At 50.6% G+C, this 15,147-nt stretch overlaps 1 long non-coding RNA gene across 1 annotated transcript in view; it reads left to right on the top strand.

The window, feature by feature from the left end:
- The first annotated feature begins 4,778 nt into the window (after positions 1 to 4,778).
- The window catches only part of LOC115612822, a 41,558-nt gene continuing 31,189 nt past the window's right edge, over positions 4,779 to 15,147 (top strand). The window contains exon 1 of the long non-coding RNA XR_003993165.1: positions 4,779 to 5,093. This is a non-coding gene — a long non-coding RNA (uncharacterized LOC115612822). The remainder of the gene's footprint in view (positions 5,094 to 15,147) is intronic.

Here is a 15,147-nt window from a genome sequence, read left to right as displayed (position 1 = left end):
CCTGCCTCTTCCATTTCTGCTGATACACCATGTAGGAGCTCTTGTCACTCATCTTGGCGTGCGTTCCAAACCCTGGACATGGATATACATTAGCTTGACAGGTTGTCAGAGCATATACCCCTTTGATATCTGATACAAAAGGTGGCTTGAATGCCTGGAGTAGAGTGGGAAAGTTCGTTTTGCAGTTTCACTGGTATGTTTATTATGCTCCTAATACCTTCTAAGCTGGTTGGTAAACTCTACCTCATGTAAGTGTCCATCTCATTACCTCCCTGCTACCTGAGGTTCACTACAGACCCTGTGACACACAGGTGAGTGATTTTTATTCCCTCCACTTGAGGGGAGTATCTTACAACATTTTAAACTGGTCCACTGTGGTTGACTCATGCCACCTACTTCTGACATGCAGTGAACAAGGTAAGAGAAGGTTTAGGAGCACTAGCAGCATCCAGGTCAATTTAAGACAGGAATTAAACCCAAAAGCTGGATAAAACATTGCAAACAGCCAAACCCAGCTCTAAACACAGAGCCATCCATGGCAGTGTGACATTCCTTCCTTCTTTTCTTTAGTTCTTTAAAACCTGTTGGTGCAGTTGGTTGGTTCTCCCCATGGGGCACATGCAGTGTGGCAGGTGAAGTCATCATCTCTAACAGCTATGCACACCCCAAGACAACAGTCCTTCCTACCTAAGAGGTTGATGGGAACATTTCAAGGAGGTGTTTATCTGGTGATATGCCATGGGCATCAGGGTTAGATCCAGTCTTCTTTAGTGTCTTCATTAATGGGCTGGAAGAGGGGGTAAGTAGCATTTTAGTGGTGTCTGGGATGAAACCAAGAGAGAGCAATGCAAAGGGCCTGGGAGGTCGCTGGTGCCAGCCCACCAGCAGTGAGTAGGGCTGGGTTGTATCTGCCATGGGCTCTCAGCCTGGCTTCAGTATTTGCTATAGGATCTCAGTCTTGCTTCACATTGGCCTGATTTTGTGAGTGAAATGCAGAGGCTTGGGGCTGAGACTGGGCAACCAGAGCAGTGGGCTGGGTGTTTGTAAGAGCATCTCTTAAGCTACAGTGTTGTCTACTCTGCTTTAAAACACAGGGTTTCCAAACCCATCTTGTCAATATTTAAAAGCATGAGCAGCAGAATCAGCAAGCCTGGGTGAAGGTTTGCAAGCATGGAGAGGAGCAGAGTGTGTGTGAGCTGCATGTCTCTCTCTCATTTGCTGCTCTCACTATGTGCACATCTTCCAGTACCTTCCAGAGTGATTCTCAGCCAAAGAGCTCTGACAGCCTCTCAGGCATCAATCACGTGAATGCTGCAATAGCCCTGCAAGGTCAGGAGGTGTTATCAGGTGGGGACAAATCTGTGTCTCTGTGCTGCTCCTCAGAGCAGCAGTTTGTGCCTCAACAAGGAGAGGGGTGGTGACTCCTGCAAGTGTGTGTGTGCTTGCTACAATCAGAGCTTTCCAATTCCTACAGCCAGGAATGGGATCCAGGTCTCCCGACCCCCTGTTCCCTGCCTCGACCACTAGAAGCACTTCCTCCCCACAGAAACCTCACCATGAAACCACCCACAGCAGAAGGGCTATGTTGCTTGGCAGGAGAGCAGCGGCTCTGCTCTACCCAATCCACAGGCACATTTTTGGGGTTGTGTGTTTACTAAAATCTTGGCTTTGCTGGTCTGGAGAGAAGAAAAGTTGATTGTTCCCCAGCCAGGGATCGGCGTCTCCCTGCCTGTACGTGTAAATAGCTCTGAAGAGCCATACCAGGCCATGGGGAATGTCTGTGGTGCAGCAGCCTGCTTGGATTAGAAGCCTTGTCTCTCTTCTGTGGTAAACATGTCTCTCATTACCTGTTCTCACTGAAGTTCTTCTGGCTTCTCCTATCCTTTGCTTGGCCACTTTGGCTTCAGGGCCTCATGATAGCTGGAGTGATTTATTTATTCAATAATAAAGCTTAAAGAACTGGTTGTTTTCCAGATTGCTCCGTCCCAGGCAGTGGCTGTCTCTGAGGAGCCAGGTCATGATGGGGTTAGTGTGGAGGGAAGCAGGGCTGCTTGTGAGCCTCAGCTTTGCCAACCCACTGTTCCTTCTGCCTCTCAGCCTGCTCCCCCTGAGCCCTGCATCCTGAACTGGCAGGAAAGCTGTGCAGGCTGTCCAGGCATTCCCAGTTCTGTCTCTTCCCACTGGTGCCAGTGGGAGTCCAGCCTGAGAGTCTTGGGTTTGTGAGGTTGTGTTGCTTCTCCCATTCTCCAAGCCAGCATAGCACACAATACTGGGATTGTGCAAGGAGAAGCATAATGGGAGAGACCTGAGCATCACAGGGAGAAGACAGGCAGTGAGCAGGCAGGAGAGGGAAGAGGGAATGGTTATGGTGGAAGTGAATACTTGATTGGAGATAGCAGGAAGGAAGGAAGGAAGAAAAGACCTTACTCTGGCCAAAATAAAGGGAAAGACTGGCTGAGGCTGGAGAGCTTCAGTGGCCTTATCCCATCTTCTGTGAGGGACAATGACATCCTCCCCGTAGGGGTTAGTGTTGTCTGTTTATTCACGTGGCTGGGAGGTGACTGCAGTCTTTGGGATGACGGTTTAGTAAGTGTGTTGAAACAGAAGTTAGAGGTCTGTGCTCTGGCATCCAGCATGAGGCGTCTCCAGGTCCTAATCTGAAGGCAGTAGACTCCTGGCTGGTGTGGGAAAGGGTTTCCCCAGCTTCACACATGGTACTGACAGGTCTAATGTGCCATTTTGCTGCTTTAGAAGACTTGACTTTATTCAGGTTCCTAAAATCCTGAGCTCTGTGATAGCTGCAGGACAGCACTGCCTTGAGCAGAGCTCAGGTGAGCTGATTCCTCACTGCTGCTTTCCTGCCTGTGGGGTTTACAGCTGGATAATGAAACCCACTTCCCAGCACTCTCTGACCTTGGGGTTTGCAGAGTGTTCAGGTGCATCTTAAAGACTTCACGTTTCAGGAGGCAGGAGCCTGCCACAGCTCACTCTGTGCCTCAGCTCTTCCATTTCCCTGCAGGTTTGGCTCTTCCTTTCAGAGGAGTCTGTATCTTCACACTGCTTCTGCTCATAGAACTGATAGCACTGAGGTGGTTTCACACAGCAGTGGCAGAATGAAAAAGCAGAGGTAATCAGGCCCCAAAATAATGATGTTTATCATCTATAATCATCACACAGGGTCTAACAGCACATAAATGGGCTGCTTTCAGGAGCACAGAATGCAGGCAGTGTTGTTGGAGGATTCAGTGATTATTTAGAAGGCCACTAGCCAGCCACTGGGCGGTGTGTGGGGATTCTCTGGGTGCAGGCACACCTCTTGATCACGTATGTGCAAACAGGGGCACATCCAGTGCTGAGCCCATCTCTGTGCAAGTGTTAATGGGTGCAGTTTCCAGAGTCAGGCTGTGGAAATAACAACTCAGCCTCTTTCTTAGTGATCCCGGGGATTTGGAAGGTATAATCTGGAAGAGCCGCTCGAACCTCTCTCCATGGAAGGGATTATTCCAAGAGAACTCTCTGATGTTTCCTCTTGTGGCTCTGGCTGCTCCTCCCTAGTTTCATGCCAGTCCTGAAATACATAACTGTGAACAAGGACTTCAGGTTTCCTGCTGGCAGAACTCTCCTTCACCACACTGCTGCACAGTCTGAGGGTCCGGGTAAGTTCTAGTGCTCTCAATTCAGAAGAGGTCCTGAAAACATTTGCAAGCAACAAACCTCATCATTCTTCCACCCATATCCTTGCAGCTCAGTCCTCGCTCTCCACATGCTGCACTTTTAGGGAGAGCTAAGCTTTGCAGTGAGGGAGAAAAGGCCAAAGAAGTCTTGGCCAAACTGAGCATAGTCAATTACTGCATTTAGCCATTTGGTGGAAGGTCTTAGTAACAGTCTGTTGGGAAGTAAAGGTCTTAGAGCTGAGAGCACAGGAAGAGTTTAAGCCTGATGTGTATGTGTCGGGGAATTAGCTGGAGTCTCACAGAAGAGATGAAGTCATGACACTTCATCTCTTCAGCAAAACATCTGAGATGCTGCACATTTACTTGCTCTGATGTTGGGGGCTATAAAGGAGCTTTCTAAATCCCTTGTTTTGCATGATGGTCTCCTGATGAGGGTATAAAATCCCTCCTTACAGGACCTCAGTCCAGAGGTGTCTCTGTGTAAGGAGGGATATTTCTCATCCTCTCAGTATCAATGGGAACTGGTGTTTCTCCTGCAGACACCACGCCACTGCCAAGAGCTCTGCTTCATAAGGCTCTCATGAACTACTTTCAAACCTGGGAGGGGGTTTTTTAGAGCCAAACGTTGACGTAAGTGCATTCTTACTATCATTCACATGCAAACCAATCAGCATTTCACTCCATCACCTCAATTTTCCTGCAGATTGTTTTTCCCTCTCCTTTTGGCTGATCTGTGAGCCCTTGGGAATGCTGTCAAGAGGGGAGCTGTTCTCCTGGATCTAAAGGGCAGCCAGCTAAGGGACAGAGCCAGATTCTTCTGTTGTGTGGGTATCTATCTCATGCCAGTGAGCCAAGAAGGAGAGCTGTGCTCCGTGGTGTGCTCCGTGCCTGCTCCGAAGAGCCCTGCTGTTAACTGTGCAAGTGAGGTTCCCACTCAGGGAGGCTTCAGTCCAGGTCCCTGCTCAAAGCACAGCCAGCTTCAAAGCGGCGTCCATGTGGTCTGGATGTGGTCCAGTCATCTTTTGTGCATCTTCAAGGCCAGGGATTGTTCCGCCTCTCTGGGCCCCTGTCCAGGACAAGCGGGTTTTCCTGGAGCCGAGTGCTCATAGCTGAGTGTGAAATCTTTTCCAAAACTTTTGCCCTTTTCTGTGCTAGGAGAGGTTCTGCTGCAAAGCAGAGTTATCACCAGCCTACCACCCCATGGGCTTACCTGTGCTCCTGAAGCTTCTCCAAGTGCAGAAAGGACAGTGCTTGCTCCCACGCCAGTGTGTACCCAGCATGGCTCTTCTACTTACTGACACAGGGGACTTGGGGCCAGCCTAGACCATTGGGTCCCCTGGCCCAATAGTGAAAGGAAGATGAGACTATGGCAATCAAGCAGGGACTTGTGTTGTAGCTGTAGAGCCTGGAGCAGGACAGGTAAGTAGTGCCGCAGAGTGTGTGCAGAGTCGCTTTGGTGGTGTGTTTGCCTGTGCTTTGCATTGGTGAGTAGAAGTAGAGTCATGTTCTGAAACAGGTTTGGGGGTGGGATCTCCCTGACTGGGGATGAAGGTCCTGTGGGTCACCCTTGCATGGCTGAAGGCTGCTGCTTGCTGGAATGGGGAAGTTCTGGAGCAGTGGGGCAAAACCTCTGGACCTTTACACTTCAGCTCAACCAGTCTAGGAAGAGAGTGGGACTTGTGGAGTGAGGGGCCTGAGTGTCCCTCCCGTGTTCCTTCAGAGGAAGAAATGGCACAGAAGAGGGAGATGCTGAACCAGTGGTGCAGCTGTGGCAGTACCTGTGGTAGCCCCTCAGCATGAGAGCTGCAAAACAAAACCTCGTGGTATGGAACTGAGCAAGGAGGAGACTTGTCCCAGAGCTCCCTACCAAGTGTGAGACTGGTGGAGGTGAACAGAGGAGCAGTGAGTGACTCTGACTCTGATCTCAGTGCTGTGCTGTCAAATGTGCTGTAGGAATCGGAGCGAAAGAAGGTTTTGAAGAAGACAAGTAAGGAGCTTTGTGAGTGTTTTTCCCTTCTAGAAACGTGAATAAAAAAAAGCCTGACAGCTCTTCCTTGGAAATCTGGTGGGTGGCCTGGTGCTGTGAGCTGATAGAAGATGGGGGCTGCTTCCTTCATAATGAATGAGAGATGACAGATGGGGAAAGGAAAGGCCTTCAGCACTAGTATAATTAACTTACTTCTGAGATCATTGGGGTGTGCTTTTTCCTCTTAATATGAAGGAGAAGAGAGAAGACATTTGACTGAGAGTAATGGGATAATGGGAATTGTAGAGGTGAATCTGTTGGTCCTCTGATCCTGAGACACTTGAAGCAAAGCCCCTGTACCAGCTTCAAGAGCAGAGAGGGAAGATGGTGTCCCTGTCTTGGAGATGGTTGGCTGCATGGGGCTGGTCAACCTCCTCCTTGCTTCATCAGTGGCCTTGAGCTCTTGGTTTGGAAGAGGAGGTGAAAGGCAGTGCCCCTTCAGACCATCATGACTTCACACTCTACTTTTCCCCCCGCGAGCCTTTTCGCTTGCACACTAATGAGCCTGAGTCCACTGCTCTGTGCTGCAGTAATTGTGCTTTTCATTCTTTTCTGTGGCTCTGACCATCTGTTGAGCTCTTTGCAGAATCCAGTTCAGTTCTGATACCCCTTTGGAGATGAAGGGACCACGAGTGCATGTGGTATCCAAGGTGTGGATGAATCAGAGATGTTTCTGTTCTTTTTTTTTTGCCTTTCCAAATGATTCATCCACTTGATCTGTTTCTTGATGGGTACTGAACATGAAGCTGACATTTTCATGGAATGACAGTTTTATGTGGAAAAATGAGGGCCTACGGAGAGCAGTGGGAATGATGTCTGTTGGAGAGGGATATTCTGATTTCAAGATGAGGTTGTTTGGACAAGGAATATTACAGGAATCTGAAAGGAGAGGTTACAATAGCTCCTGGAAGAGAGGTCACCTGTGAGAGAGGCCAATGTGAAGTTGATGGTGTCAGGAAGATGTTGTAACTTGTCAATAGACATATAAGAACTGGAAAGGGAGAGGAAAGTCAAGCCAGGAGAGGGAGCTGGAAAGGCTCCAGCTTGAATGGAGGAGATGAAGAGAAACAAAATGAGGCAGAGAGCTTGTTAGGAAGGCAGTGCAGCTGCAGGTTTGGGCAGAGGGTGTACAGCAACGTCTGTGAAGGGGTCACGCTCAGGGCTTGCAATGAAGTGGAGCAGTAACGTCGCTGGCTTGTGGATGAGCTGGTCCTGCCCACGAAGGCCTGGGGTGGGGGCTGGGGGGGGTGTGTATGTCCAAGAGGCAGGATTTGCCCAGTAGAGCTTCTTGGAGGGTGAGAAAGCATAGCATTTGGTGGGTGAAAGGAGCAGGCTTGGTGCTGATAGGTTTGGTGTGTAGGACAAACATAGCTGAAACAGAGGGCTGAAGTGTACAGGAACAGTGGCTGGAGTTGAAGGAAGATCAGGAGGTGATAACCTACAAGCAGCTGTTCTACTTTTTAGTATAAGGGACTAAAACTGTGCCCTGGGGCAACTGGTTCTGTGGTTCTGGCAGCTTTGGCTGTGTACAGGGCATCTCTTCCCTTCACAGGGAGAAGTTAAATCCAAGTAGCTTCCTCTTTATCATGTCAGCCCTTGCTCTGGCTCCTTTCTCCTGGTGGACAGGAGTGTTCTGGCCTGTCCCACTGCTGCCAGTGAGATTCTGTGCTACCTCATGCTCTGATACCCAGGAATACCTTGTTCTCAGCAGGGTGACCTCTCTGTTTTCTTTGCCATCCAGAGCTCTCTTATCTATTGGGCCTATGAATCCAGCCCTGACATTCAACAGAGAGCCTTCAGCTGGCGCTGGCTTTGTCTCACTGCAGTGCACATTCTGTGCTCCTCCACCACGCTGCAGTTGTGGCTCTGATGTGGATTTGTGTGTGGTGGCAGAGCGGGATGTGGGCAGAGTGCACATTCAGGGATAGTGCCAGCCCCTCAGTACCCTTAGAAGAGCCTTATTCCATCCCAGGCCACAGAGATCATCCCTTGACCTCTGGCAGCTGCTCCTTTTCTTGTCTTCTGAGCATCTTTTAAAGATACCTTGGACTGCCTTGATGTGATTTCTTAATGCCTTTTTTGACCTTCCTCTTTCCCCTGGGCCTGGTGCTTAGATGTCACCCGTCATCACTGCTCCGTACATGAGCAGGGAAAACAACCACCTGAGTTTTCACTTGCTGTCTCTGCTCCAGCTCTCAGCTACCTTTCATCTCCAGGTTCCTGCTCTAGGAAAGAATTGCGGCATTTGGCCTCATGGTTATTAGCCAGAAAGCAGGAAGCACATATAACTAAAATAACCAAATCTAATTCACATGGACAGGAGAAAATTTTCTTTGCTGCCTTCTAGCCCTGTCTGAAAAGGAGAGCAGCTCCGAGGATGGAAGAATAAAATGATGTGCACAAGCAAAGCTACCTGGTTGAGGTCACGTGGGGTCCATGGAAGATTAACTGGCATAACTGCATTGGTTAGTTGCTCAAGCTGAGACATCAGAGACAATTTAGGAGCCCTGGCTGCTTCTTGGAGGGGTTTCAGACTAGATCCATGTCCATATTCAGAGCTCTAGCTGAGCCCCTGGGCACCTGCCTGTGCCCTGCTCAATTCCAACTCCTTCCTGACCCCTCCAGACAGGATATCTTGATGCTCGTGGCATGTTCTGGTTTAGTTCTGTCTTGTGTTCTAGGCAGAGATGTGAGTTGGCAGGTCTGAGTCTCCAGGAGTGCTGTCAGCTGTACACTGCTGTGCAAGGCCTTTCTCTGACATCCTTCTGCTCTCGCTGTTTTGTTATGCATGGAGAATGGTGAACATAAATAGCTCACCAAATTACTTCAGAGGCTCTCTCTTATTCCTGAATACTGCAGGCAGGTTCCTTTCCAATATAATCCTGTACCTGCAGGGTTAGGTGCCAAGCATCAGTCATGCAAGAGGACTGTAAATGAGCTTCCTTCAAAAACAGGTTCTGTTTTGCTTAAGGCCACAATGGGGAAACCAGTGTGTTGCCATCAAATCCCCTTTGTATCAATCTCAGGAGCTCGGCTGTGGGTGAAAGGGGCTGGATCCCAGTGGGCCACTAATGAATTACCAACCCACATTCTCTCCTGGCAATGCAGGGGCCTCCCAGCTCTGCGCCCTGATAGTTGATCCAGGTAAAGCCAAGGAGAGGCTCCAGTTCCATGGCCATAACTGAACATTCCCTCTGGCTTTATTCCTTGCAGACACGTCTTGGCATTGTGAGGGGAAGCCAAGAGTGAACATATGGCTCATTGTGGAGCTCTGACCTTCTCAGAGTGGGGCAAAGCCAAGCAGCTGGAATTGCCTTCCAGTGCCAGAATCATAGAATCCCAGAATGGTTTGGGGTGGAAAGGACCTTAAGATTATCCAGTTCCAACCCCTGCCACAGGCAGGGACACCTTCCACTAGAGCAGGTTGCTCCAAGCCCCATCCAGCCTGGCCTTGCACCAAAGGCCAAATGTCAAAGCAGGCTTGGGTGAGGAGCAGTAGTTCAGAAACTGTCCGGCCGTTCTGGGCATGAAACCTGTGTCTGGCTGGCCTGAGGGAGACCTTGGGTAAGCAACATGTAACTGCTCACAGTGGCTTGCCAAGATCTGGGTGGGAAAAACCTTCCTTTGAAGAGGATTTCCTGTCTTCTCCCAAGGAGTCCCCAGCTGCTGAGCTTGCTTTGGCCTCGTGTCTGGGATTTGCTTTTCTCAAGACCTTGAAAGCCATTCCCCTCCCCAGCTCCTCATTGAGTTTGCTGCAGCCTGTTCCCTGTAATGCAGCTGTTTGCTCCTTCTCTGGAATCTGTTTGCACTAAAATGATTTCTCTTTTATTTCCTTTTAACCCAATTTGTTAACTTTCTATTGTAGCCTCTTCCAACAGCTCTTGCCAAGGAGCTTATCAAAGCCTCCCTGCCCTGGTGCTGAGGGAGGAGGATTATTAGTCTCTGTGTTCAAGGTTAGAGGAGATGATTCCCCCTCTTGTGGACCAGAACTCTTCCAGCCAAATCTTTACCCTCTCCATTCAAGAGAGAGGCTCACTGGGGAGGCTCCAACCACGAGCAGTGGGGAGGGCATTGGGGTTACACTCATTCATGTTTCCTTTAAGTGACTCTCAGCCCTGCCTGACAACCTGAAGACAAAATGAGGTCACCCTTGGGCCGGAGCAGAGGAGAGCAGCCTGAGTGGGTGCTGTGGTCACCAGTGTGATGTGGCCTTGCCCTGGGAGCCCTGAGGCACCCACATTCCTCCTGCCCTCCCCAGCAGGAGGCTGGTGGGACCTTTGCTGCCTGGACAAGGGGCAGCTCCTGGTTCTTCCAGAGGCTGTGCTTGTGCCTTGCATCATGCAAGTGTCAGCCTTGGCTTTTGGGAGGATAAATATCGAAAAGAAAAGGCTTTGGCAGCTGAGGTCGGTTGGAATAGTGAGCTGAGATGTGCGGGAATGCCGGAGGCTGAACATGTACTGTGGGGCTCGATAACTACTAATCCTGTTCCTTCTGCTTTTACCCTCAGCCTCTGCTGCTATGATAACATCACTGTTATCACTGATGAGTGATAACAGTGAGTGTTTCCAGAGTGGACTTTACAAAACATTCCTTCAGGCTGTGCTGGAATATCACATACTTAATTCTTGGTGTAACTGGATCTGTTCAGTCTTGGGATGACTGAAGGAGTGTCTGGTCTCCCTCCTATTGACAAAATAAGGCTCAGAAATAGCCATATTCCTCTTGTGTCAGGGAGAGTGATGCACATATCAGGTGCTAAAGTCGACAAAATATATCACAGCTGGCTGTGATTTCTGAAAGATGTGATGTCCTAGAGATGTGGCAGCGTGCTGAGCAGGAGGCAGAGCCTGGTTGAACACCCATGGCCTGCACTCAGAGTGCACATGCAGAGAGCAGCTGCTCGGGCCTGACTGTGCTGGTGTCCCAGGCCACGGGGAGCTCTGCAGCAACAGGAATGCAGCATCTAGGAACGAGTGCCAGACCCAGGAGCAGTCTCCCTCTCCAGAGGGGTTGTCTGAGGGCAGTGCGGTGCAGAGCTGCGCAGGGGGCCAGGACCAGCAGTGGGTCTAAACCCCCTTGGCCACCCAGTGACTCCACTCCAGGAGATCGTTTTGGGTAAGGAAAGCAAGGGCAGGATTTGCAATGACGACTAAGGAGAGGGAACTGGAAATCGAGCAGGAGATATCGGAAGGGTGTTGGAAGTTGCTGTCAAAGTCAAGGGAGCTGGATCTGACTGGTGCTGGAAAAGATCAGAGGAGATGACCAAGGCAGAAGGCAGGTTAGATGGTTAAAGTCATCCCAACCCTTCCTTACATGAGCAGCTCTGCCCACTGCCACTTCCTCCCCAGCAACACCATCATGGGACCTACTGGGCTGTGCCCTGCCAAGGGGCTTGGGTGCTGTTTTGTCTCCTTTGGCTGGAGAGCAGCACACTGCTCCCTCCGTCATCCCTGCGCTCGTGGGGCTGCCTGTGTCTGGCACCAGGCACAAGCCTCTGCTCCTGGGTTTACCTGCTCCATTTGCAGCTGGTAAATCCATTTGCTCAGCAGGTGTGTTCTTGCATTCCCTGGGAGAACGGGCCTTTTGGATGGGAGGGGGAGAAGAACAGAGGATAAACTGGAGGGGGGCAGGAGGAAATAAAAGGAAGTAGGAGAGAGGGAAAAGGCAGCAATGTGACTGGAAGAATTAGAGATGGAGTGTGGAAAGGGCTGTGTGTCCCCAGTTGCTTTGAGCACTCAGCAGATCCTGTGGTGTGTCTGCTTTATTACTGACAGAGTTCTCCCTTCTGTCGGCTTGTTTCCTAATTGCTGGTCTTGTAAACTGCTTGATTTATGGCTCTGCTCATCAGTCCTGGCCCTCGGGTATAACATGCTTTCCTTCCAGGCTGGAAGTGAAGAAGGAATTAACAGCCTGCTTTAGGTTCAATTAGAAGCTGAGCATTCAGGGATCTTTATTGTGATGCACGTGCCAAATCAAACTGCTTCATTTTCACTTCTCATTCATGGAGGGTATTCAATGACTCCTTCCCCAGGGCAGCAGCAGCAGCAGCATTGTGTATGCATGGTGCCTTTGAAGTGTCCCACAAGAGAAGCCACCAAGGACTGGTTTCGCTGTTGGTTTGCACAGAGAACTCAATCTGTTTCCTCGCAGCTTGCTCTGGAGCTCTCATTTTGTGCCATACTCGTTTGTCTCGGACAAACTCCCTTTCAGTACAGCTGAGGGAAGAAGATCGAGTCAGAGAACAAACAGCCCTGCAGAGCCAGAGCCATGACCCCCAGTGTGCAAGCAGCCATTGAGCCAAGCCCTGGCTGTCATCCCCGTGTGCAGCCCGAGAGGAGGTCTGTCCTAGACCTGGAGTAGGGACCCACCATCAGTGCAGCTCTAATTTTTACTGAGTGACCTGAGCACCTCTGCTCGCACAGCCCTTGGTGGCAGTCCAGTCCATGCAGCTCTGATCCATGTGGCTACGTGGTCACGCCATGAGGCACCAGGTTTATGGAGCATATAGGCCTTGGTAAGATAATGTTGGTCTACACCTGACACCCCAGAGGGTTGTGAGGATGGCAGCTCCCTTGGGATATGACTGTTCTGAAGCTCAACATAACCTGTTAGTCTACACTTGCAGCCCAGAACCCCCTCCCGCTGTGTGCTGGGCTGCACCCCAGAGCGTGAGCGGCAGGTCAGGGAGGGGATCCTGCCCCTCTGCTGCGCTCTGGGGAGACCCCCCCTGCAGTCCTGATCCAGCTCTGGGGCAACAGCACAAGAGGGACGTGGAGCTGCTGGAGCGAGGCCAGAGGAGGCCCCGGAGCTGCTGCGAGGGCTGGAGCAGCTCTGCTCTGGAGCCAGGCTGAGAGAGCTGGGCTGGGGCAGCCTGGAGAAGAGAAGGCTCCTGAAGGGGAGACCTTAGAGCAGCTCCAGTGCCTAAAGGGGCTCCAGGAAACCTGGAGAGGGGCTTTGGACAAGGGCCTGTAGGGCCAGGCCAAGGGGAATGGCTTGAACCTGCCAGAGGGGAGATTGAGATGAGCTCTGAGGCAGAAGCTCTTCCCTGTGAGGGTGCTGAGGCGCTGGCACAGACTTTTCCCAGAGAAGCTGTGGCTGCCCCATCCCTGGCAGTGTTCAAGGCCAGGTTGGACACAGGGGCTTGGAGCAACCTGCTCTAGTGGAAGGTGTCCCTGTCCGTGGCAGGGGGTTGGAACTGGATGAGCTTTAAGGTCCCTTCAACCCAAACCAGCCTGGGATTCATTCTATGTTTCTCCTTAACCAGTTCACTGGACTGTGGCCAGGAAGTAATTTCATATTCATACCATAGCTCTGCAGCACCACAGGCACGCTGCATCGGAAGCTTCATGAGAAGGAAAATGTAAAACAAAACCTTTGTGAAGGAATAAAACTCCTGTAAAGAGCATAGAAGCTGCTGTAGGAGTGCGGAGCTGTTCTGAAGCATAACACTCTGCAGATACTAGCTCAGTGCTTGCAGGTCTCGAGCTCATAAAGTCCCCTCAGGACTTAGAGCTCTCTGCCATCCTGCCCTCGAAGAGCCTCTTAGGACGCTGTTGCTGTCTCTGAGCTGCTGCTTGTCTGTAGCAGGTAAATCTGATCTGCGTGAAAGGGGGGCTTGCACAAAATGGCTTTGTGCCTCTGCGTGCTGCTCTAGGAATGGGGAGTTCAACTCTGCAACACGTGAGGCTAGGAGCGAAGGAGAGAGCACAGAAAGTCCAGTGGAGCATTGGCCTGCTGCCCCTCAGGTACTGTAAAAACTCACTTAGAGGGAGAGTTTTACCAGAGCTGCTTAGTGCTGCTCCAGCCCTCACTTGTCTGCAGGAGCTCGGCCAGCTGGAGCTCAGCTGGATGGGGCATGAGTCCTGTGGCAGTGAGAGTTGCTCATGTCTGGTTTGTCTCTTGGAGCATGTACAGTAAAGTAAAGCAGAAATAAACTACAGCGTACAGGTTTCTTTCCTTGTGGTATTAGCAGTACAACTTGGTTAGATCATCATGGCCATCCTCTGCTTTGTCTCTTGCTCTTCCTTCCCGTGATGGATCTGCAGGTGCAGACAATGTGTTGCTGCCTGAGGAGCAGGGAATCGGTGTCTTTGAGCACCATGTGCTGGGAGCAGCTGTCCAACCCAGGCCTGCCACTGCGGCAGCTCTCCCAAGCAGCCTGGATGCCTCCGACTCTTATATTGTATCCTTCAACCTCTCACAAGGCTGAAGAATCTGTCCAGCCCTTGAAGTGGGAAGGACCCTCCTGTGTATGTGTCATATCCAACAGGATCCCTGGTGCCAGCTTCGGTTTTATTTAAAATCCATGAGTTCTCAACCGTCTCCTTCCAGAAGACCTCACAAGCCTGAAACAAGACAGCAGATCTTGGAGTGCAAGGCATGAAGACAGGATTGCAGCCTTCTTCATGGTACATGAGCAGCCACCTGCCACGGCTGTAGTCACTTGGTTCCTCATGCCATGTAGTCCAGGATCCAAGGGCACAAGGATAGAAGATCAAAAGAGCCTCTTGCTTGCATTTCACATGTCCTATCACCGAGAATATTAACTACTAATTACTGAACTAATCTGAATATGCACTCAGAGTCTGGGTGTTATCACTTCCTGATAAAAAAGCTTGAACTCTTTTGGTTCTGCCTGTGTGCTCACACGCATGCATATTTCCTAAGTTGCATGGCAGGCAAGATGGTTCAGATACAATAACCACAGGAGGTTCAAGGTCCTGGCCTTGTCTTGCATCTGGGCCACATGAGGCCGTGAGCCAGCAGCCGAGATCAAAACAGCAATAGTCTGGGATCCACGTCTAGGATGAGCAGAGGAGATGCCTGCACCCATCCCCTCTTCCTGTGCAAAGGTTGGAGTAGTTTCTAAGCTTGGGACCAAATCACCCCCTTTCTGGACACTGCAGTGGATGCCAACTTCTCTTTGGACCTGTTCTTGCTGCTCACACTGCACAAAGGGCTTTAAATGGGATCAGAGAGAGATACTTCTCTTTCCACTCCATATTCACATGGCAAGATCCTCTCCGTCACCCCTGACCTCTCCCTGCTGGCTGCCAGTGTGGATCTAAGTGCTACAGCATTCAGTCACCTGCTGGACAATTGAACAGGAGTGATTCCAACACCGTCGCTTCCCCTCTCCCCTGCCCGGGAGCAGGAATTATCTCAAGCAGGTTGTAGTGGTGTGTGTAATGATGACTTGTGTCAGTGAACATAGTTCCTGTTGCCTGGATGCAGGTAAAAAAAAGGATGGCTGTAGGAAGGGGATATCTTACAGCTGCAGACGCGACAGATGAGCATCTGTTCCAGCTTTCAAACCTTTCTTGTTAGAGTTCCTGTGTTTCAGCTAAAGGTGACTACCCCTCTGCTGACAGGTCTCTTCCTGCAGCTCGGGTGAGTGACTGTTCATGCTTCTGTTCTGTGCAGCATAAAGTAAGACAGGTTTGAGTG

The sequence above is a fragment of the Strigops habroptila genome, chromosome 9, assembly GCF_004027225.2.
Source record: "Strigops habroptila isolate Jane chromosome 9, bStrHab1.2.pri, whole genome shotgun sequence".
Lineage (NCBI taxonomy): Eukaryota > Metazoa > Chordata > Aves > Psittaciformes > Psittacidae > Strigops > Strigops habroptila.
The sequence above is the reverse complement of the archived record's forward strand: the minus strand, read 5'-3'. Positions and strand labels throughout refer to the sequence as shown.